This window comes from Crotalus tigris, unplaced genomic scaffold (assembly GCF_016545835.1).
Source record: "Crotalus tigris isolate CLP2741 ecotype Arizona unplaced genomic scaffold, ASM1654583v1 scf7180000019161.1078591, whole genome shotgun sequence".
Taxonomy (NCBI): Eukaryota; Metazoa; Chordata; class Lepidosauria; order Squamata; family Viperidae; genus Crotalus; species Crotalus tigris.
In genome coordinates this window covers 653446-678330 of record NW_024097408.1, presented here as the reverse complement: position 1 = coordinate 678330, position 24885 = coordinate 653446, and the positions used below count along the sequence as shown (strand labels likewise).

Sequence of the window (24885 nt, the reverse complement as noted above, 5' to 3'; positions counted from 1 at the left end):
TGCTGATTTTTATGGCAGTAAGTTTTAAGGAAACACGTTTGGAATTTTGACGCCTGCTTTAAATTCCCAACTTATGATTCTGTACTAATTTAGGTTCATACAGTACAGCTTCTTTAAGGAATCATAGAGATCCAGCAATAGGGATCTAGCCTAAGAAGGACATTTGCAGAGCCAGTTCTTTTCCGATAATAACCACGCTAGCCATCCCCATTTTGGCATCTCCATTATTAAACCACCCCTCCCACTGCCCAGTCAGAGGAGTACTGGCAGGGGATTATGAGAATTACCCCTCTAGATGATGCCCAGCTGAGGAAGGCTGAGCTGGGTCTGACAAGAGAAACTGAAGTCTATGGAGTTTTCTTCTCCTCATCCCATAGCTGCTAAAAGGCTGCCACTGGGGCCTCGGGTAAGGGGCGCCCAGTGGCAAGGAAAGAGATCCTTTCTTCCCTTGGGCGATTCCGAGGCCGAGAGGGGGAATATGTTCCATGGTCTTTTTCATTTGCTGGCCGTGGTTGTGTGCTTTAAGGAGCAACGTCCAACAAAAGGAAGGTTGGGATGAAATACGGTCATCTGCTAAATCCTATCCATGAAAGGACGCCGCCTTCTAGACAAGTTCGAAAGTTCGCCACGGCGTTGCCTTTCTGAATCTGAATACATCACGACAATACTGCACCCTTCTGGCTTCCGTCCTTCCGCTTGCGAGCCTCCCAGAATAGCCTTGGGCGAACGAGAGGTGCCCTTCTCCCCGCCCCCCAACCTGAAAGCCACGAAACTGCACGGGAGCCGCTGGGTGTGCCACTGCATGCATCCTTCATCCCTCTGCACACAGATTGTGCGGGGACCACATATTCTGCCGCCGCCACCACCGCTACCACCTTTCTAATTAGCCTGGCCAGCCCTGGCTCTCCTTTCTCCTCCCTCCCGCCGCCAGCCCTTGCGGTGCCGCCCCCCGACCCACCGCATCTAGTCCGGCAAAGGGGCTGCCGCAGCTCCCTCGCTCGCGTCTCCACCGCCCCCTTCGCCCCCCTCCGTCCCTTTTTTTCTGCGTGCGCCCTCTAGTGGTCGGACTTCAGCTCCCAGCACCAGCTTCCACGGCCAGCCGGCGAGGAAGGCAACAGTAGTGGAGCGCAACCAGCCGCTTGTCCTTTGCCCAGAGTCGGCTTCTCGGGCGTCTCGCTTCTGCAGGTAAGGAACAGGCAATATGAGCAGACAAAAGAGCGTCTGCTGCCGCTGCTGCGCCTTCCGGCTGAGCAGGGAGGCTGCTGCTTGATGCGATCGGGTCTGAGGGGAAAAGGGAGGAAAAGTGGGGCTTGGTTGCATATGGGTGAAGGCGGGCAGACGGAGGGGCTTGTCTGCTATGTAGAGAAAAGAAAAAAGGTGCAGGATGGGAGAAACGATACGGGTTGGGTGGCTGGGGAGAGGAGATCTTGGGGGGGGGGAGGAAAGAGGATGGAGTTGGTGAAGGGGGCTGTCATGGCATGCAGGTGGAACTGAGAAGGAGGAGCAGGAGCTGAGGCATGCGATGGGGTGCAGCTGGAAGATTGGGGTGGAGGTCGGGATCCAGGCCCGGGAGGCAAGCACCGGTGGGGCCCTAGTATGAGTCCAGAGTCAGGTGGAAAAGATGAGAGGGAAAGATCCTGGGGATGGAGAAGAAAAAGAAATCAAGGTGGGACAGAGAGATCGAGGACATGCATGGGACGCAATGGAACGAAGGGAACAAGTTTGGGGGGCAGCAGGTGTTTTAATTTGCATTTTTGAGAGAAAGGGGGATGCATAACAGCTGCATCCATTCAAAAATGGGCCCTGCTGTTGGCAGGAATGAAGAGGCCAGGTACGGGGCAGCACGTTTTGACTCTACGGGGGTTTCCTCATCCACACACCCTTGCCAGGCGGAGGGTGTAATTAGGAGGCGGCTGGCGGGGCTCAGCACGTCAGGGCGCAGACAATAGGCCAGCCTCCCGGGGCGGCTGTTGTGCCAACACGCTGCTAATGTGATTAGGGGCACATATCGCAGCCAGCACCGGCCTCCTGTGTGCCAGTGAGCGTACAAGAGGAGGGGAGGCAACAGCTTGGAAAGAGAGATGGCGCGGGGGGGGGGGGCAACGCCAGAAAAGGCCGTGCCTCCTTTGGCAAAGGGAATGAGTGTATCCCGAAGGGAAAGAGCATGCTGTGTGCACGCAGACCTGCTGATATGCCTCAGCATGGCATAGGCAGATGGACTGATTTTGTAACAGGCATAGAACAATACAATTCATATTAATATATTATACTTACTGGGAGATCACATTTGCTTCTGGTATTGGGCATGAAACTTGTCCATCAACAGCCTTTCCAGGGAAAGGTTTGTTTGTAACACAATTGTGTTTCACACTTGGTTTGTGTACACATTAAAAGTGCAAGTGTGATGGAACAGCTGTTTGTCTGCGTGAAATAAATTGAATTCTAGTAACAACCTTTGTGCTTGTATGCGTGTGAGTGTTACAGTGCCTCAGTTCAGCTCTGTTCCTCCTCAGCTAAAAGATATGCAAAAATTAAATATATGTAGATAAGTGAGTGGGTTCCAGGTTTGAGTATCTGAGCACAGGTAGCATAAAATGAAGTTTATTTGATAATAATTTTTTTATTCAACCTTAGTGAAAGAAATGGGCTGCATATATGACAGTGATGCACCTAGAGAACATAATCTGTCGTGCATTACTCATGCTGAGGAAATATAAGTTTCTCTACCAAATAATATCTTGTTGGAAATTTATCACATATTAATATAATATTACCATTATTTGTGGACCACTATCCTCAATCATTAAAATTCTTGGAGACTACCTGGGCAAGTCTCTACAGTTTTCTTAGCAAGGTTTTCAGAAATGATTTGCCATTGCCTCCTTCCTAGAGCCGAGAGAAAGTGACTGGCTCAAGATTACCCAGCTGACTTCCTGTGCAAGGTGGGTCTAGAACTCAGTCTCCCAGTTTTTAGCCTGATGACTTAACCACTAAACGAGTTAGCTCTCTCAAACTATGCAAATATATCTTTGTACATGTATGTGGATAAGTTGTGTGCTGTGCCAACCAGAGAAAAATAAGGCATGATTTCCACTAATATTTCCTGAAAGTGTATCTCATCTACACAATTGTGTGGAAAGAAGGTCAGTCCTAGTTTGGTGCAGATGTTTTTGTTTGCTTCCCTCTTAAGAAACAAGGCTTTCTAAAGCAGTCAAGAAATGTTTTTCAGCCAGAGAAACTTGTGATTACTCTTCCCCCACAATTTAATTTTTAAGCCGTTTTAAGGGAGTCTTCTGCCAGGTTTAAGCCCAGTGATGACACTCTGAAGTCCAGTCAAGTCCAATCCTTTATTTGCTTACCCCTAATAGACAAAGTCTTCTCAAACTAAAGCTACAGCCTTCTAACCCATTAGATATATCCTGAGAGATTCTAAAGCAGTGGTCCCCAACCTTTCCAGCACCAGGGACCGGTGGGGGAGGGGATATTTCGCAAGCGCAACCTAATCCCATGCATGTGCAAATGAAACTTTGCATGCTGCCCGCTGCTGTATGCCCTGGTTCCCAAAGGGCCACGGCCCAGGGGTTTGGGACCCCTCTTCTAGAGTACTCTGAATTTCTTCCCTCATCGAATTAGGGACTGTGCCATCTCTTAATTTGGGCCTCTCTCTGGGAAAGCATGGTGTTGCAAAACCTTCCCCACTGGTCCTGCAGGTGCAGATTTCACCACAAACTTCTGCAGTTTGGTTTCTGCACCTGTTGACTATTATCCTCATCCCATGTGCCTTGCTGGTTGTCAGATGATAGATCATCGGTTTTGCCCATCTTTAAAACACTGAGCCTTTGCTTTATTCGTTAAGCCTTACTTCCACTTTTCCTTCTTTCCAAAAATTCTGAGATTCCTGGCTCCAAATCTACTCTAATCTGAAAATATTTAGTATCTTAATAACCTGCCCCTCTCTCCTGGTCCCCTGCAATTTTTGTTAATGGTTTGAATGGGCACTCTGCAGAAGTTAGAAGGAAGGTTACAATCATTCCATCATTTTTTTTCAAATTCTGCCCCAACTTTCAGTTTGATCTAGTGATAAAGGCCCCAGGCAAGAAAGCAGGAGACTGTGAGTTAAAGTCTTGCCTTAATCATGAAAGCCACCTGGGTGACTTGGGGTTAGTCGCTCTGTCTCAGCTCAGTCCACCTCAAGAGTTGTGGTTGTGGGGAAAATAGGAAGAAGTGTTGGATATATTCACTTCCTTGAGTTATTTGTAAAAATAATAAAGGTGGAATATAAAGAAATAAAATAAAAACAAAGAGGCCAATTAATCAAAAAACTTCCTTTGAAGGTTACATGAAAACTTTGCAGGATGGAAGTAGTATTCCTCATGTTGGCAGCAACAAGACATCTTATCGATCCGACATGGCTGTGGATGCAACAGGGCTGGGTCATGTTACTTGAAGATACCAGCGCAGAAAGACAGGCAGGCAACTGCAGAATTGGGAGGGAAGAAGGCGGGAATTCCTGGTTACCTGGGTAGGACTGGGACCCTGTAGGGTATTCATGGATTTATTAAACAGATTTATATGACTGCTTGACTATCCAGAGGAACTCTGGGTAATGAACAAGAATAAGAACACAATACATGTATTTAAAAAAAAGAAATGAAAAATAGCACTGAGGCCTGATACAACTCACATTTATAAATCAACTATACCATGCCAGCTAATATCTGCCTCAGTAGTTTTTGACCGTGAGGGATGCAATATCAAGTTTGGTCGCTGTGCATATGGACTTTTAGCTACTCTGTTAAGACAGAAAGTTGCAAAACAAATCCCCTCCCCAACCCCCCCCCCACCCTCCCATACCCTCCCCCACCTCCCCAAACCTCCCAAACCCTCCCCCAACCTTCCCAGAGCTGAGTACAGGCTTAATTAAAATTTTTCAGAAAAAGAAAAGAAAAACTTAAAACACATATAAATCCTAAACAAATCTAAATACATTAAATTAAATAGGTTATCTTCTCTAAAAAATAATAATTGCAATCATTAAACACATTATAATATACTCTAAACATTTTCTAGTATCATACTTATATTATTATCCATCATTCTGTATAAACTCCCTCCAAAACACAAATTTAAACATTACTTTCTTTGAATATCTATACCTACAATATAAAATCTAATCTCTCCCTCTTTCTTTATCCTAGAACACAAAAATAAACATATAAACCTTCATTATACCATTAAAACTAAATACTCTTTGAATACTTAAACTAAATACTTAAACTTAAACTTCTTATCTAAGATTTTCATTCAATCTCCATAATCTTCTCTCCTATCAAAAAAAAACTTAAAAGACATATAAATCCTAAACAAATCTAGGTACATTTAATTAAAAAAAAATTAAAAAACTTTCAATAAAAGACAGAAAGTTGCCCTGGGTGTACCAACATGGAGGTAATCTACACTTTGTACCACAATGAGAGCTTGCAACATGGCTGTGATACACCAGAACAATTATAAAGCATACATGTCTATGGAGATTCTCAGTCATCCAGGTCACAGTTGTCCCAAAGATGCTTTTTCATGAGGCAACTGGACTTTTTTGTTTTTCTTTGAAGACATTTCACTTCTCATCCAAGAAGCTTCTTCAACTCTGAATGGATGATGTATTCCCCACTTCCATTTCCCACCATCCAGTCAAAGCTGAAGAAGCTTCTTGGATGAGAAGTGAAACGTCTTCAAAGAAAACAAGGAAGTCCAGTTACCTCATGAAAAAAGCACCTTTGGGTTTAAACACATATAGTTCAAGAATGTCTCTTCAGGAAATTTCAAGGATGATTTCCTCACTGCCACATCAGAAGTAGTTAGATGTTTAGCTTCCTTAGATAAGAAATGATAACATCGATCCCACAGCAATACTATGGCTCCATATTATGATGATTTTATTATGGGTTTATCTTAATTTAATGTTTTATCTCCTATATTGCATTGTCCACATATTATTCATATGAGTGTGTCTGTGTGGGTGGGTTGTTTGCTGAAGCTTTATTTAAAGAGTAATAGTTAAATAATAACCATGCTAGCTCTGTCAACATCTTGGCCCTAGGGCCTGGGAAAAGGACACCACGGAATGATAATGAGGGCTGCTCAGTGATGGGATTGATCCTATACTGCAGGAGCAGCCAACAGACCAGATGGTAACAGTAGACTAGATGTTGGTCAATTTATGTCTGACAGAACTTTGTAGAAAGTGAATAGTACATATTACATGCTGCAAAATATGGCAATGGGAAGGAGGCTATTCAGCTCATCTTACTGAATTTCTGCTTGAATTGCACCTCTAATGACAAGGATGATGGGCCCCTGAGGTCTCAGCATAGGATTTTAGGTCTACATCAGGCTGCAAGGTGCCTGCCCAAACCCTGACAGAAATTCCTCTGATCTTAGTTGCTGAAAGTCGATGGTGTTCTTGTTGCCATTTTGAAATTAAAAACAAAGTGTATCATAAATTTTAAAATTTACATTAGTTAATTGTTTAACTACCAAAACCCCCTCCCAAAACAAGACCCTTCCAAAAATCTTGGTTGTACACACTTTATATTACTTTCCCACTCAGTTCTACCATTTACCATCCCTAAGGTGCGAGTTTTAGCCATCCAAAGGTTTCCTAGTCTTGATCTATAACAGTGAAGGCTGGGAGTCTGAGTCCACAGTGTAGAATACAGCTCATTAAAGGCTAGAAATAGTGGTTGATTAATATCCGAGCAAAGGATTCAGACATAGTATTTGGGTGGCACACATAATTATAAAAGGTGGCCATCCCATTCCCCAGTCAATGAAAGTAGGAGTGAAAGTCAAAGTCAAAGCTCTCCTTTCCAGCCCCTACTTTCCTACAATGCATATTTTACATGATGGGTCAGCAGGAAGAGGACATAAGCATCAGTCTTCCCCAATCAAGTGTTTTCCTGGTTGCATTGATTTGTAAGTCCCATCACTGCAGCCACAGATCATGCTAGCTGAAGAAGATGAGATGAGACAATTTATTTGAAGATTTCCCTGGATTTGTGGTTGCCTTCCACTAACAATTTAGTCTAGGTTTTCTGTGTGCACTTTCAGATGTAGAACCTGTTTTATCAAATATAGTAATGGATTAATGGAATTCTCATGACAGATAACAAAACCAATGCGATGTAATTTTTATATGAATTCCTCTTATCTGATTCCATTTCATAAACTATGGTTTGGTGCCTGGCTTTGATTCTAGAGAGATACTGTAAAAATGCCCTCTACTAGGGGTTTTTTTTCTTTATTTCCTTTTGACCTTTATATCCAACTGATGGGTATCCACATGGCTAGGAGTTGCATTACGAGAGAAGTAGTGACACAATTTAGGGCTTCACTCAATAAAAAGAGCAGGAGGACCTCAAATGCATCAAGGACTGGTTTATATGTTTCCTTTGGTCTTAGTCCACAATCAAAAAAAGTGACCAGGATGACAGTTAGCCTAAAATGAATTTATTAGTATTAAGTATCCAAAATGCCATGCAATACAGCATCTGTCAACCAGTAGTATAATTGAGAGATAGAAAAAAATGGTCTAAGTAGGACACAACTCTGTTGGATAAGCTGAGAAATAATCCATGAAACAGAGCAAAGGAGGAGGGCAGAACAGTCAGTCTCCAGTGAATGTCAAAACATGGAGTAGTGTTTTTGTAAATCCCTACTGTATTTGGAAGAGCTTCTGAAAGTTTTGGGCTTAGGAGCCAAAATAAAATAATATTTTTCAGTGAGTTCACTCTCATTCATTATCTTCAATATTTCTTGATTGGACTTAGGGGAAGACTGCTCCAAGTGGCAAATACTGCTTCTGCATCATGTAGCTTTTGATCATTAATTTAGTTTCAGCAGTAAAAAAAATATACTGTAAAATGGCATTATTGCAATTTTTACATCCTGAAAGCTTATCATAACTCTTTAGTATAATGTTTGGGAAAATTTCTAAGTCCTTCAATGAAAAAGTGAGTTTTTTGTTTCTATCTTGATGGGAGTCAGGTTCCTTGATATTGGGGGGGACTTAAGATTAAAAAAAAGAAAACAATTAATTTGTTTGTTAATTATTTAACTTGAGTTATTTGAGGATTACATTTAACTTTGGGAACTTTAACAAAGGTTAGGACTTGCTGCAAACTAAGTGAAGATATTTCATCACAGGACACACTACTGGTCTCCAGACTTGATGAGGGAGAGGGGAAATCCACGAGGGATTCATTTCTAGTTTTAAGCCTGCAGCTGGGTAAAATTGTCATTTTTAGAGAATGTATATCTTAGTGCACCAATTGCTGGAATTCTCTGGAGGCATCTGATTGCTTACTTGCAGAAAAATTTGAGAAGTTGGACTAATTTTGGTCTACTCCAGCAGAACTTCTCTTATGTGAGAAGACATAAATGTTCTGGATTATAATATACAGCATTATGGCTTAATGAGCAAAATAAGAGATGAGAAAGAAGCAAGTGAAATTATCCTATGAATAAGCAGAAATCCTGACTTCTTTATGGTAGAGCCCAAGGAGTCATGCTCATTTAATTTCCAGCATGCAAAGCCACATGACCATCATCATCAATCCAGCGGGCAGTATATATACCCAGCTTCATTTTCAGTTGTTTCCTTGTGTAAACTACAAGGCTACAGACTTGTTTTTCCCCTATGTATAATGTCTACAACAAGGCTGTTATTCAGTACACAGTAAGTCATAGTGTGAGTTATAACTTTTTCTTCATTCTTTGTTTGCAGTGTTGCTTGCAGTGTTGGAGAATGTATGTTCTTTTCGTACAGAAATTAGAAATCATCTTGATATTGTTTCAGGGTTTTTACATCACCATCAGCTTTTCCTTCTTTGTCCAGGCATGGAGTTCCAGTGGGGTGGAGGTCTTTTATTTTTTTTTCCTATGTGCTTCTACATAGGGATAGCACTAATAGCTCAGATCCACCTTCCTGGAGGTTCCCTTCAAAATCCCTTTTCTCTTGTTCCTCCTCCTCATCTCCTTTACACAGCACAGTGACTCATTCCATGCGGGGGTGACAAATGGCAAGTGATTGAAGAGGCGGTATTGACATGATGTATGAGCCAGAGAACTGAAATCTCCTTTTCACTGACACAGATAAATGCACCCTGCACATGCACACTTGGCTTAATGGCAGGGCTTCCTTTTTCATGTATAATATTCAATTGGAGGCCTGGGCAGCTTCCTTCAAAAGCATAGAGGACATTCCACAGGTATGTCCAAAGCCAATGACAGCTAATGCATTTGCAGCATATCCCATTTTAGCAGCATATCAGCAGGGGGAATAAGAGGCTTCCCTAAGAACAATGTTTGTTTCACACTGAATGCAAAAGTGTGTTGCTCCAACTCTAATTTTGTCATGAGAGTTTGCTGAGCCAAGGTCAAGAAGACTACAAAATGAAAATGTTATTGGGATCTGAGCATTAAGTGTTTGTGGCAGATGCTCAGGCTTGTCAAGAAAGCTTTTTACTAGGGTAATCCAAAGATACACTCAAGAGGAGAGCAAATAGCTGTACCCTGCCTATTTGTATTTTATGGTGTACTTAAGATACTTTGCAGCGCAATGGGCATGTCAAGAAATAGAGGTAAGGAAATATGCAACAGGTTGACAAACTGATCAAGAGAGGGTAAGCATGAACAACTCAACTGCATGTGAATTCGTACCCAACAACCACTGAAAACACACCAGTCTGCTAGATACCCTGATCTGGAAAATAATTTTCTGATAAGTTGATTGAATTCTGTGACATGCATATATATCAGATGTTGCTCTGTGACCATGTTTTGTCAAGTCCTGCATGCTTAGGATAGTGGCATTCTTTCTAATATGAATACTATTGCTTGAATTATCTATAATAGCCAGATATATATTAGATGTGATTACCAAGATATTATGGGTAGTCCTCGACTTACAACAGTTTCACTTAGTGACTGTTCAGAGTTACAACGGCACTGAAAAAAGTGACTTATGACTGCTTTTCACACAACCTTTGTAGCATGCCCATGTACATGTGATGCTTGGTAACTGACTCATACTTATAACCATTGTTGTGTCCCAAGGTCATGTGATCCCTCTTTGTGAACTTCTGCCAAGCAAAGTCAATGGGGAAGCCAGATTCATTTAACAACCATGTTACTAATTTATCAACTGTGGTGGTTCACTTAACAAGTGTGGCAAGAAAGGTCATAAAATGGGGGGAAACTCACTTAACTGATGTCTCACTTAACAACAGAAATGTTAGGATCAATTGTGACCTAAGTATACCTGTATATGTGTCAATGAAAATAATTCACATTTTCGGGACACAGAAAGTGTTGTGATGGGGGGGGGGGCAGGGTCCACTGGACACTGTTACTGATGTAATGGATATGGGAGAGACCTGGTTTAGAATTCTCACCCCGTCTAAGTTCTTGGCCTCACTTCCTGTACCCTTGAAATGTCAATACTGATGATTTTATTGAGTGTTACTGATAACGAACAAGGGAGAAAACTAATTTTGTGGAGAGAAAATGAATACATTAGGTGTTAAAAGCAGTTTCAAAAAGATGGTTATGATAAAAGAGAACAACAGGATCCAAATGCCAGAATTGTGCAATAAAAACAGAAAGAATTTGGATGTTTGCCAACAAGAATAGCTCTTATTATTCTGTCAACTTTTGAAATCATTAAAAGAGGCAAATTCCAGGAAAATAAGTACATGCCTGTTTTGGTATAAAGAAGGAGATAGTTAAATAAATACATTCTGTTCTCAGCAGAAACCTATTGCTTCTTCATTTAAAAGGTTATGTTTGTGTCATAACCTTTTATTGTTTGTTCTGCTTGGTGAAGGTATATCTCTAGAAAGGAGATATCAGCCTATTGACTAAAAGGAACCCTAGAATTGAATAAGATTGCATTGCAATCATTGCTGTGTATTAACAACAAGAGACTTATTTGATGCTGCTATTTGCCACCCATGTGTGCTACAGTGAAGCGGCAATCTTTCACATGAGCCTCCCCAATGTGTTGCTTCTCTGATGTGATGTTGAACTATTACTGTTGTATTCAGAGTTTAATCAGCTGCATATTATGAGAGTAAAATCTGACATTTCTAGAAGGCACCATATTGAAGGCTGCACTTTGTCCTTATATTTAAACCTGTACATAATGCTACTTCAGAATTTAGAATTATTCATTAAATGTATTTGTTTTAAGAGGTTTGCAAGTTTCCTTTCAAGTAGGCATTTATTGTTCAGTCAGTAGGTAAATATAAAAAACATTAGACTACTTTTTATTATCTTGCTCACTTTAATGGGCAAGAACAAATAAAAACATATGATAATATCTGAAGAGGGTTATCACTGCCATACTTAACCAATACTACTTTGCACTAAGCAAAAGGCTACCATAGTCCAAATAGCTGTGATATATTTTTGTTAAAGCTCAGTAAAATTGGCATGTCACCAGAAGAGTTTGCAACAAGATGAAGTTGAGCCCTATGTGTTTAACTTTGATGGAAGAAAATAGGCCAAGGGCCTAAGACAGGTATACCCATAATTACAATCTCAAAAATTCATGGAACCAGACCAAACTAAATGTAATTTAAATTAATTTGAATTTAATATTATTTTAATAATATTATAACCTCAAAGCCTTGGTAGAACATATGCAACCTTCAGCTGCAAGTTGGAGATGCATCTGCTTTCACTCATGCATGTAATGCTGCTGGCCAACTAATAGGCTATTTGGAGAGAGCACAGGCTGAATTCATCTTCTGTTGCATTCAGGAAACATTGCTGAGAAAGAGGAAATTAGAATAAGAGCAAGACTGAGGGAAAAGAACAAAGGAAAATAGCCAACTATATGTAACTTCCTAATCTTTTCTGTTTTGTGTGGCTGATTTGGAGCTGGGAGGAATTTATTGTTGAGTCCTGCAACAAAAAGTTGTCAATGTCTTTTGTAAGGGGGCCTGCTTACTTTTTTTGAGAAAGCTGGTTGTGCTCTTCTTCCGTATTGACCTTTTATGTTTCACTGATTTTGTGGTAAATTTCTTTGTTTTGATTATTATGAGCCACTCAGAGTAATTGAAAGTCATTGAGAGTTGGGCAGCATGCAAACAGTAAATTATTATTATGGTTGGTTGCATAGTCAGTCAGCTGTTTCAACTGGATTTAGTTTTCTCCATATTCCTTTTTCAGCAAATATGTAATATATTACTGAAAAATCAAATCTCAGTTGGGCAATTTTTTGTGAGGGGTGTGTGTGTGTATGATACAACTTCTGATTCTAGATGTCCCCAACTATAAACTGATCGTGTTTCAGCTCTATTTCTGTTTTGCTATGATAAATATAAGGTTATGTGCCATCATATTGGATACAAACTGGCCTTGCCATACAAGTATTGTATATGTTTTTGATGGAAACTACAGTATGTTATATCTATCAGTAAATGTAAATGAACCATTGTTTTTTACCCAACACAACATGATAATTTTATTCTGAAATATCACAGATAGGATAGCTACAAGAATCATTCAACAACTCATGCATCAAATTGATGCTTACTATTCAAGAACTATATAACAAATGTAACACATTAAAATCATTTAGATTATAGTTTAAGCTAAGAATATTTCTAAAACTTCTCTCTCAGCTTGAGATAAGTGGAAAATGGGAGTTGAGACTGAAATTTAAATTGAGTTTTTATATTGCACCATGCCATAATTTCTTCAGTCACGTATGATGTCAGCTCTACCTGGCTTGGCCGGGGCTTCACTGGCATCCTGCCTCAAAAGAAGAAGAGGGAGGGAGGATGAAAGGGGGAAAGATGAAAGGTCAATAAAGTACATGATAGGAAATCGGGGGGGGGGGGTGAAGGGGGATTGACAGGTGAGAAGGATCAGAAAAGCCAGATCCTGTTTGTACCAGCATCCCATGGCCAGGCACCCTGAGAAATATGCAGATTAACCCCAAACATCTCAGAATTCTCAAAACATCTTGGCAAGCTCTGGTTGGTGGGAAACAGAATGATAATGGGGGGAGGAGTTGGGGAGGTGGGGAAATGGGTTGGGAGCAACCCTACACCTTATTTTGCATCCAGCGAGTACAATGAGCTGGCTTGAATTTACTGCAACCAACACACTTAGTAAAAGAACCCATTGTTTTAATCAAATGGAGTTTTCTTTCCTAAGGGATCAGAGTGGGGCAGGTCTGATAGGTGATTAAGTCACAATGAAAAGGGTTCTCACAATTTCAGCATACTGTATTGTATGAACTATACTATTGGGACTGCTACAGACCCATCTAGGAGATGTGATTGGGAACTGAGAAGTGGGAGCTTTGAAAATGTGCCCTCATTTAAAAAAAAAAAAGATGAAGTGATGATCAAGGCCTTTCAGAATCTAGGTCCATCAGCTTGGAATTGAATCCCTGCTTGCCTTCTGAATGCAGACAATTTTTTATCTTTGAATCTGAGTGAAACTTTTTTGTTCTAAGTCTGAGAAAAAGAGGTTGTCTTCTGACTGAGAACTTGTAGCAACTTTTATTTTGTACATAAAAAGTTGCATGTATGTATACACACACACACACACACACACACACACGTACACACACATAAACACACATACACAGAGGGAGGGAGGGAAAGGGAGAGAAGACAAGTTTTTGTAGGGGTCTAGTGGAGGGATGGGCAGCTATGACCCCTTTACAATTTGCTGGCTCAGGAATTCTGGGAGTTGAAGTCCATAAGTCAAAAAGGGGCTTTGGGGGGAGGGGAAATGTTAGGTTACAGAGTCTTCCTTAAAGCTGAACTTTTGCTACCTCAGGTAGGAGATCAGTTCCCAGGATCCTCCAAGCATCAATTTCCTGGGTGTGCAGCTAACGAGTAGGCTGGCTTGGTCACCTCAATAGTGAGAAACTGGTGAAGCGGGCCCAGCAGCGCCTGCATTTTCTGCATCATAAGAGAAAACCACATCTTCCTTCCCCTGTCCTGACCACTTTCTACAGGGGGACGATCAAGAGCATCCTGTCATACAGCATCACAGTCTGGTTTGGAAGCATCACTGTTTCAGACAGGAAGGCGGTGCAGAGAGTGGTGAGAATGGCTGAAAAAAATCATTGGTAGTCCCCTCCCTCCCATCCAGGACATAGCACAGAAGCGCTGTTTGAGCAGGGTCCGTAAGATTATCTGGGACACTACACATCCTCTTCATGACCTGTTTTCCTTGTTACTTTCTGGGAGGAGGCTTTGTAGTATCCATAGCAGAACATCCAGATTCAGCCATAGTTTCATTCCATACAGCATTAACCTTGTGAATTCTCAAGCTTCCTCCTTCCATTATATATTCAAGGTGGACAGTATTTAATATTTATTTGCTACGTATATGTAGGGATGTGGGTCTATACATATGTTGTTCATAGTATGTTTAGGTGTGTGTCATGAGAGCAGGCAACTAAATTTCATTTTTGATGTGTGCCGTTGTGCCCACAGTAAAAAAAATGACAATAAAGGTTATCTTATCTTATCTATCTTATCAAATCTGATCAGGAGGATGGAAATCAACTCAGACACACCTGGAGAATATTTGCTGCAAGTGATATGTTCTCTCCAGGAGCAGAAAGAGCATTTATTGAATAGTAAATGCTGTACAACCTCTCATGGCCTGCTTAGTTCCTTTGAGATCCCTGATTAAGCCCTTTGGGGATTGGGATGTTGGCCTCCAAAGGCCTTTAGTCCAATCAACAGGGTTTTTATCAAATAGCCTATTAATCTGACCCCACCAGAGAATTCATTTCCTTTTATGTGAATTTTATGGGCCTGTTTACTTTCTTCTTCAAATGACCGTAGTGTCATCCAAATCCGGGGTGGATCTTTTTTTGTTTTTCTTCAAAGAGCCATGGAAGAGCTCCAACTGAAAGCTGCATCGTTTCTTTCTTTAGTTCGAGAATCAGTGAGCTGCCCTTCCGCATCAGCTCTTGGCTGCCATGTGCTTGGCTGTACTGCTCCACGTGGGCCGCGCCCAGGGGCGACTCTCCTTCAGTGGGGATGCTGGTGAGGAGGGGGCTGCAGGGGGAGATGAGCTGGGGCGACAGCACACGTGCCCACAGAGAGGGCTCTGAGTGCTGCCTCTGGCACACTTGCCATAGGTTCATCACCACTGACATATGGGGTGCATGGAATGTGTCCCAAGCAGCAAATGTGTGGGACAAGAGGAAAGCAGATGTGTTAAAAATCACATTTTTTTCTTAACCCCCCTTTTTAAAAATAAATTTCATTCTTTCCTATTTTAGCCAAGGTAAAAGAATTATATTTAATTTTTTTAAGTTATTGAAAATCCATAGCAGCTGAGGAGGGGCAGAGAGCCAAACCCAATACATTGAGTTGTGTAGCTGTGGTTTTAAAACATGAGGCAAAGTGCCCTTACTTCTTGGTACTGTACTGCGGAATGAAAAGAGCATCGATTGAAATTAGAGGGCCCTGCAGATTACCACTGCCCCCATACTGAGAGAGAGGGACAGCCCCCCCCACCTGAAAGCCTCATGGCCCTGCCCATGCCTGTCTTTTGAAAGGCATTAAGGCCCTCTTTCTCAGCCTTGACAACTTTAATGTGTCTGGATTTAACCCCCAGAGTCATGAACAAAGTGACATACAACCAGTCCTGCACTTATTACTCTTGCAGCAGCCACACAATCACAACATCACAATTTGGTTGCTTGACAACCAGCAGGTATTTACAATAATGGTTGTAGCATCCCGGGGTTACATGATCTCCATTTGCAAGCTTCCCAACTGGCTTCCGACATGCAAGGTCAATGGGGGAAGCTGGATTTGTTTAACGATCTCATAATTCCTTTAACTTAAAAAACATGCAAAAAGGTTACAAAACCGGTGCAACTCACTTAACAACTGCCTCGCTTAGACACGGAAATTCTGGTTTCAATTGTGGTGGTAATTTGAGTACAAATGTGCAAATCATAAAAATCCTATTGATTTTGCTTCAACATGTTAGAGAGTTTTAGCATTCAGTGTTTTTTCCCCCCCTTAAAAGTAACTTCTGAAACCATAAAGTGCCTAATTTTTTAAAAACAAGATATAGTTAATTTTATATGCCTTATTATACTTTGTAACTTTCTACATATTTTCTCCTGAGAAGTAAATTTTAATCAGTCTTACCTTACATATTGATTTCATTTTTATCATGTGAATTTCCCACAAAAAATTCTCATTAAAAAACTATAAAATTTATCCCATGTAAACTCTCTTTTTAAATATAACTTGCATTGTATACAATTTGTATACAATTTGTTTTAGGCACAAATTTTTGTGGATTTTTGATGAAGGTGAGAATAAAAGCTAGCAGATTTTATTTGATTCTATCTTTCAAACCATTGTAAAATAAGATGAGGACAGAATGCTAAAATGCACCTTCAACAGTAGTTGTGATTTTTTAAATTCTTAATGCAAAGTAACAAATTACTACTTCAGTTCGTCTATAATTATAAATCTTTCTGAACAGCTGAATAAAACATTGACTGGCAATGTATCAGGGCTAATTACTTCTGAATCCTTTTTCCTAAATCCCTTTTAGCCATCATTTTCTAAGTTAGCTTGCAAAATTTAATAGTAACATTTCTGGCTATGTTTTTCCAGAGAGGGTTCTGTATGTTCTTCTCAGGCCTTCACAATGGCTATTTTATGACTGCCACAAACAGCCAAGTAAGAATTTGCACCCAGATCCCCCTAGTTTGTTTATAGGTAGAACCAGTGCTTTTTTTCTAAAAAAAAAAAAAAAAAAAAAAAGGTGCCGGAACTCACACGTCATACAACCCGCCTTGCCTACCCTGCAAGGTTCCATCCAAAAAAGGTGCCGGAACTCCGTTCTGGGCGTTCTATGAGAAAAAAAGCCATGGGTAGAACATCCTACAACCTTTCCCTAGGCCAGGGGTAGGCAATCTTGGCTCTTTTATGACTCGTGGACTTCAACTCCCAGAATTCCTGAGCCAGTATGGCTGGCTCAGGAATTCTGGGAGTTGAAGTCCACGAGTCATAAAAGAGCCAAGGTTGCCTACCCCTGCCCTAGACAACTGTTCTGCATCCAACCCATGGGTATGACTTATGAGGCAGGAGACCCATTCAACAGACCTCGTTCCAATAGGCTCTTTTTATAAAATTGTGCACTTGAGTCCACACAAACCTGCCAGAATTCATTTTCTCCTGTCAGATGCTTTATGAAGTAGATTTGGTGCTCTTCTGCATGACCTGTTAACTTGGGCAATCAGGATTTTTGCGGTCTCAAAGAGAGGGCTAGAAAGATAAAGGCATGTTTTGGCATTTCCAGTGTGATATATTTTGACAATCTAGCTTGTTTTACCAGAATCATAGGATGCTGCTTTTAAGATTATGATACTTGGCTAGATTCACACATTTGAAAAGCCTAGTACTCATCTGCCTAACTTAGTATTGTTTACTCTGATTGGCAGCTGCTTTTGAGAGGCTCATGCAGAGGACTTTCTAATCATGAGTACTATTGCAGTATTGCCCATTGGTACCTTCCAGAAGACAAATTATATTTCCTAGTCACCCTTTGATCTTGCTGAGTAGGGGAAATAAAGGAGCAGATTGTCCAAGATCAAACCCCAGATACACAAAGAAGGATGATAGAGCAAGTAAAAGAAAGTCTGTTCCATTGAATGATGACCAGTCCTCAGTGATGTTTTTATACTTCAACACAATGGTTCTCAACCTATGGTTTGTGGACCCCTGGGGTTTGAATGTTTGAAGAAATGTTATGATTTAAATCTTAAGTCTTGGGGGTCCATGACCATGGTCCATGGCCCCAAAAGATATTTAAAGAGGGTCCATGGTGAAGAAAAGCTTGAGAATCACTAATTTAACGCTTTGAAAACAGCAATTTGCTAAGACAGTATGCACCTACTTGCTAAAGCACCAAGAGTGTGTAAATTAGGCCACATGGGTTCTGTATTCCCCAAAGCAGGCAAGCATACATATTTGATGAGACTTTATTTGAATGTATATCTGCACAAGTACAATGTGACATCCTGGAAGCATACATGATTTTTCTTGGCTATCAATTTGTAGAGACAGCTGCCTGTTTCACACACATATTTCTGCATTTTCTACCCTTCTATTCAGCCTGGTTCCTGAGCGGGTGAGCTCTTGTATGATTTAATCCTTGGACTGACAGCATCTGATATGATTACAGTAATGCCTTTTCAACCTAGCTGAGCACATGCAATACTATATAATAGTTAAGGAACTGAACTGGTACTAGAGACACCTTCAACTACAAAAGTTCTTTGAATGAGTTTGGGCCAGTCATCCTCTCTCAGCTGTCTACCTCAGTTTTTTTATTGTGGACAGAAAAAGAAGAAGGGAGTGCTGTTTATGCTGCTTTAAGCTCTTTCCCCCTTTTCTGGCAGCTTCTTCTTCATGTGGGCAATGATGACTGACTTAATATGTATCTGAATGGAGATTAGTTCAGAAAGTGAATGAAAGTTGTAAACCTGGACTTCCAGTTTGCCATTGTGGCCGCCGCAACCACTGGAAGGCAAGCTCCATCTTCTGTGTTCAGTTTCGCTCCATTGGGGGACCCTGGAAAGGGTCAAAAGTCGCCCTGTAGGGGCGACGAACAAGGAGGAGACCTCTACTTGATCGCAGGAGGACGGCAGCTCTTCCACTTGTTCTGGGGCAGTCCTCCAAACCGGCAGAGGAAAGACTGCCCATATCAATATGGCTCATCACTAGGCTGCAGACAGCTGAAGTCAAACTTATCACCAGGCACTTCTAAAGCAACGCAGATGAAACTGGGTGAGATCCAATCTTCTCTCTAAGATCCTACGTATTTTTCTTCCTGTAAAAACTGCCCAAAGTATCTTTTCCCCTATGAGGAAAGAGGGAAGGGAATTTCTATCCCACCCTCTAAGAATAGCAGCGACTGATTACTCAGGGGAGTTAAAGCACTAAAAGAATAACTTTAATCTAACTGGATTTATATGCTTCTGAAACTTGGGGACCAAAAGTTTTCTTATTTTCACCGAAGACTTTTGTTTTTAATCTATAAAAAAGAAATAAAATTTGAAAAAGGACTATAAAAATTTTGGACTTAAAAAACCTTAAGCAGCATCAGTGACATCTTGTGGCAAAGCTGGGTATTACAATTTGTTATTGCCTAAAGGAGACTTGGCTTGAAGCTCAGACTACAGATAAGACTCTTTTAACTTTGATAAACACCACCTGTGAGAAGTTCAGCTGTAAAGAAAACTTCTGGGTGGCATGGCTGGCCTCCTTGAACTATGAATGTAAACTGTTGAGTCCTCGGTTAATGGCAATAACGGCTCAAGACATTCTGTGGTTTCAGGAACTCTTTATTGGTCTTCAATAGCCCCTGTTAAAACTCTGAACAGCACAAGCCTCTCAGCCTCTCTTAAAGACAAATCCCGGGCCAAAAAGCAACATTTAGGTGCGCGGCGCGCCTCGCGCATGTGCGCGAGCACTGGTGCCAGCCAGTCTGGTCCCGGGCAGCTTGCAACTGCCCGGGACCATTGCAATGTCCCGAGCCTGCCTCTGCAGGCTCAGGACACAACACCCCTTCCCCCCCGGCTAAGACTACATGAATAATTACACGCGACCTCAACACGAGCGTGGTGTGCGCACCCTTGCTCAATGGTACCATGCTATTGTTCTGGACATTACTTCCCAGTGTCCCATTTCCGGCTTCCACAGAAACACACTCTTACTGTTTCTGCTTGGCCAGCAAAGTTATAAAATCTTCAAGATATTTGGGAGACTTCTTATCTCTCTGTGATCTGCGTAGGCGATAATTCCCAGGTATACCTTGTCCAGAGGAGGCTATAGGTTCACCCCCTTTCTCAGACCCTAGTGGCCCCCATGGACCATGCCCCGTTGCCTGGCCTGCTTGCTTGCCCACCGGGCTCGTCAGACCAGGACTTTGCTCTCTCTCTAACTTGGTTGACCTGCCTAGTTGCAGGCATTCTGTCCCCTCTAGGAGGCTGCCCCTGTTGGGAAACTCTGAAGAGTCTCTTGAGCCCACACTGGACCTAGCATGAGGCTGCCTTCCTCCACTCCCCAGTTCCATAGTAGGACTGTCTGTAATTTCAGTACTGTCCCAAAACTCAGTTGCCCCCTCCGTTGAACCAGAGGGTTCAAGATCTGGATTTGGCCCTTCTATCACTTCCCTGTGGAAGTGTCCTTTTCTGGGGACGGTGGCTATATTAGGCCAATTATGTTGATTGTGTGCCAGCTCTCTTGCAATGTTTGAGTTATTAGGATGTTCCCGGTTATTCTCCCAGACTGGAGTGCTGAAAGGTGTAAGTGTGTAATAATTATGCCCCCGGGGTGACTCCCTGGCTGGAGTATGCACTGTAGCCTGTGTGCTAGCTGGTTCCCCTGAATTCCTGTTCAGAACACTCGCGGAATCTTGAGATAGGCCGTCTGTGGCCTCTCTGTTGGGGCCTGGTTTCTGCCAACACCCTTCCCTTTGCCCATAGGGGTCCCCCTCCCCCCCTGGAAAAGAACCAGGAGTCTCTGAAGGTAAGTCCAGTCTTGTATGCAGCTGGTCGATATGCCATCGCAGGATACGACTATCATCCAAGGAGACCTCGTAGGACAAAGGACCTGTAACCTTGCAAACTGTGGCAGGAACCCACAAGTGACCTGGCCCGTAATTACGGGTCCATACTGGGGCACCCACTTGCAATTGCCTCGGTGCCCTGGGTTGTGTACCCCTAGGAGGCAGTCTGTCCGGGTGCAACTGGTCAAGTTTGGTAGTCAGTTTGCACCCCCAGCGAAGTTCAGCTGGGCTTCTCCCCATAGAAGTGGAAGGTGTAGTGCGGTAAGCAAGGAGGAAGTCAGCCAACCTGTGATGCCAATCCCCATAGGTCAGTTTCTTTAAAGCATCCTTGGTGAGGCGGACCATCCGTTCAGCCATCCTGTTGGTGGAAGGGTGGAAAGGCGCAGAGGTGGCGTGACGAATCATGTTGGCCTGTAAGAAAGCTTGGAATTCGGAAGAAGTGAATTGAGGGCCATTGTCAGACACCAAAACATCCGGAAGCTCGTGTGCAGCAAAAATCCCCCTCAGTACTTGGATAGTCTTTGCAGTGGTGGTGGAGGAGACAGGTACAACCTCAAGCCATTTTGAATGGCTATCAACCAGGACCAAGAAGAATTGACCCTGAAAGGCCCAGCGTAATTGATGTGCACCCTAGACCATGGAGACTGTGTTTCTTCCCATCTATGCACAGGAGCCTGGGGCATTTCTGGGCGTGAGCACTGACAAAGGTGGCAAGTGTGCACCTTAGCCTCAATTTCCTTGTGTAACCCATAAATGGCTGCGCGCAAGCGCCTTCATTCGTACAATGCCAGGATGATCCTCGTGAAGGGAACCTAAGACCCTAGACCTCATTGAGGTAGGAATGACAACTCTGCTGCTCCACAGCAGACAACCCTGGAAAATGATAACTCATTCCTTTTCAGCCAGAAACTCTGAAACTCAGCGCCAGGACAACTCTCTGGCCAACCAGACAAAACCCAGGATAAGACACGAGAAAGTGTGAAATCCGTGGCTGATTCAGCAGCCACATCCCTGGCGTTTAGAGGTGATTCAGGCAGTGCCTGAATTGAAAGGATATTGATTGCCAGGGCAGGATCAGCCTCTACTACTTGTAAGGGTAATCTACTGAGGCCATCAGCATGGCCCATTTCATTGCCAGGTTTGTGAATTAGAGAAAAGTCATAAGCTGACAGGAATATTGACCATCTGAGCATCCTGGGGGAGATGATGTGGGGGGGCCTGTTTGTTAGTGGTAAACACCCCAACAAAGGCTTATGATCAGTGTAGACCGTGAAACGTCTGCCTTACAAAAAATCATGGACTTTTTTAATTTCAGCAACAACAGCTAGGGCCTCCCTGTCTTTCTGGGCATAATTCCTTTCAGCAGAGGACAATGTTCTGGAGTAATATGCAACAAGAACCTGAATTCCATCTGGTCTGAGATGACTGAGTACTGCTCCTACTCCATAAGGAGAAGCATCACAAGTGATGCACACGGGAAGAGTTTCATTGAAGTGTGCAAGCACATTGTTGGACGTTAATAAGGCCTTAACCTCATTGAAGCTTGCTTCATGTGCCTGTGACCACTGCCACACTACCTGTTTGTCCAGAAGCCTATGAAGTGATTCAGCTACATTAGCCTTATTAGGAATGAATGAAATAAAAATTCAAGAGTCCCAGAAAAGCTTGCAGTTCAGCTTTGGACTTAGGTCTAGGAGCTTGCAAGATAGCTTTTAATTTGGACTCAGCAGGATGAATCCCATTGGCATCAATTTTGAATCCCAGAAAATCTGTAGAAGGCACCCCAATTTTACATTTGTCCTTTTTAAGCTTGAGTCCTGTTTTCCGGAACTGCAGCAGGACAGCCCTCAATCTCTCAGCTAGATTTTGGGTGGAGTCTCCAGCAATTAAGACATCATCAAAATAGGAGCAAACCCCTGGTATACCCCTCAAAGTATTTTCCATTACACTTTGGAAAATTCCAGGAGCTACGTTTACTCCAAATTGTAGTCTCTTAACTTTGAATGCCCCCCTATGAGTTACAATGGTTTGTGCTACAGCAGCAGCTTCATCAACAGGCAGCTGTTGATAAGCCTGTGCTAAGTCAAGCTTTGCAAAAACATGTCCCCCCTTGAGGGAGGCCAGAATATGGCTGACTACAGGTACAGGATAGGCATGTTGTTGCAATGCCTTATTGAGAGTGCATTTGTAATCTGCACAGGTGCGAATGTCCCCATTAGCCTTAAGAGGCGTGACTATGGGAGTTTCCCAAGGACTGGAGTCAACAGGTTCTAAGATTCCTTGCTGAATTAATTTGTCCAATTCAGCATCAATTTTCCCTTTTAAAGCAAAAGGTACCCTTCTTGCTTTTACTCTGATAGGAGTGACAGTGGGGTCCAACTTCAAAGAGACTGGGGGCCCTTTGTATGTGCCCCACTGTGGGATGAAAACATCCGCAAATTCTTTGCAGACTTCCTGTAAATCTACTGTTTGCATGCTATTGAGCCCTGTAACTTGTATTCCTAAGGCCTCAAACCAATCGAGTCCTATGAGACCCGTGCGCTCACCCCCCACTATCAATACATCTAATGGACCTTCAAAATCCTTATACTGCACGTTAAGGGTGGCCTCCCCCTTAACACACACTTTGGAGTTTTGGAAGTCTGTTAGCACTATATTAGAAGGCCTAAGCTTGGCCTGAAAACCACTACCAGAGCAAATCTTTCTGAATGTGTGAATGGAAATGATTGAAAGTGCAGACCCAGTGTCTAGTTCCATGACCAATGGAATCCCTTGCAACTTCACCTTAAGTGACAATTTCTTTTTAAGTGGCTTGTGTGTGCCTGTCCTATAAATGCTTCTTCGTGAAGCACAGAAACCCACCCTGTTTTGGCTGGGGACCCTGGTACCTTTCAGGTGCAATTCTTCTCGGGGTTGTACCCTCTGACGGCCCAGACACACAGCTGCAATGTGGCCTTGCTTCCCACATGCTCTACAGATTGCAGAACGGAACTTGCAGTCGGTCCTCTTGTGGCGACCTCCACACCCGAAGCATTTGGGTACAGGTGAAAACCTTTCTTTGCCTTCCCTCTGCTTCCCTTCTTTGGTTGGGTAGAGATGATCTACTTCTTCATCAGGTTCCTCTTCTGAGCTTCCTTGGACTCCCTCGTGGTGCACGGAAACAGCTTCTGGAGTACTTCTGATAGGCCTCATATTCTTGATTGCCCCACTTGCTGCCTCTTCTGCAGTAACCTCTCTCAAGGCATCTTGGAACGATATGTCCTCTTTAGCGAAAAGTCTTTACTGCACATCTCTGTTTCTCAGTCCACATACAAATCTGTCTCTCAGCCTTTCCTCTAAGTCTTTAAACTCACAATGCTTAGCTGCTCTTCTTAATGCAGCAATGTATTCTTTAGCTGATTCACCAGCCCATTGATCCCTCTGTTCAAAAGTATGTCTCCAAGGAATAACAGATAACTTGGGTTGAAAATGCTCTTTTAATAATTTCTTTAAATCTGTGTAGGTAACAGATTCAAGAGGTGCAGGGACTACTAAATTTTCAGCGATTTCAAATGCATCTTGACCACAAACACACAGTAGGGTGGCGGCCTTTAAGCCATCTTCTCTTACTTGATTAACTCTGAAATAATTTTCTGCTCAGGCCACATAAGACTCCCATCTATCTGGATGTGTAACATCAAACTCAGAAAGTTTCCCTATCTTTGCCATCTTCAGTAAAACAGGAAGGGTCTATCAGCCAGCTTATCTCCAACGAAGCTGTATTGGCAGGCAGTTGTTGAATTTAACGCCGTTTCCTCGCTGTCTCAGGACTCCAGGGTAAGCTTACAATTCTTTGTGTAATTGTAAGGCAATCCCACCTTCATCGCCAGTGTTGAGTCCTCGGTTAATGGCAATGACGGCTCGAGACATTCTGTGGTTTCAGGAACTCTTTATTGGTCTTCAATAGCCCCTGTTACAACTCTGAGCAGCACAAGCCTCTCAGCCTCTCTTAAAGACAAATCCTGGGCCAAAAAGCAACATTTAGGCGCACGAGCGCTGGCGCCAGCCAGTCTGGTCCCGGGCAGCTTGTAGCTGCCCGGGACCATTGCAACGTCCCGAGCCTGCCTCTGCAGGCTCAGGACACAACATAAACCTTTATTGATTTTTAGAGCTGTATGTGGGGAATTGCCTTCCTACTTTTTTATCTGAGGAATATTGGTCATTATTTGAGATGATGCAATACCTTGGATTATAAAATCT

General features: G+C 42.6%; 1 protein-coding gene across 8 annotated transcripts in view; it reads left to right on the top strand.

Moving 5' to 3' along the window:
- The first annotated feature begins 871 nt into the window (after nt 1-871).
- The window catches only part of SYT3 (synaptotagmin 3), a 61716-nt gene continuing 37702 nt past the window's right edge, over nt 872-24885 (top strand). For 6 of the 8 annotated variants that reach the window (XR_005558717.1, XM_039360184.1, XM_039360186.1 and 3 more), the window contains exon 1: nt 872-1185. The gene's annotated coding sequence lies outside the window, so the exon portion shown is untranslated. Of the gene's footprint in view, nt 1186-2890; nt 2943-9519; nt 9642-24885 lie in introns of those variants that run through there. The other 2 variants (XM_039360183.1, XM_039360181.1) reach the window with 2 other exon arrangements.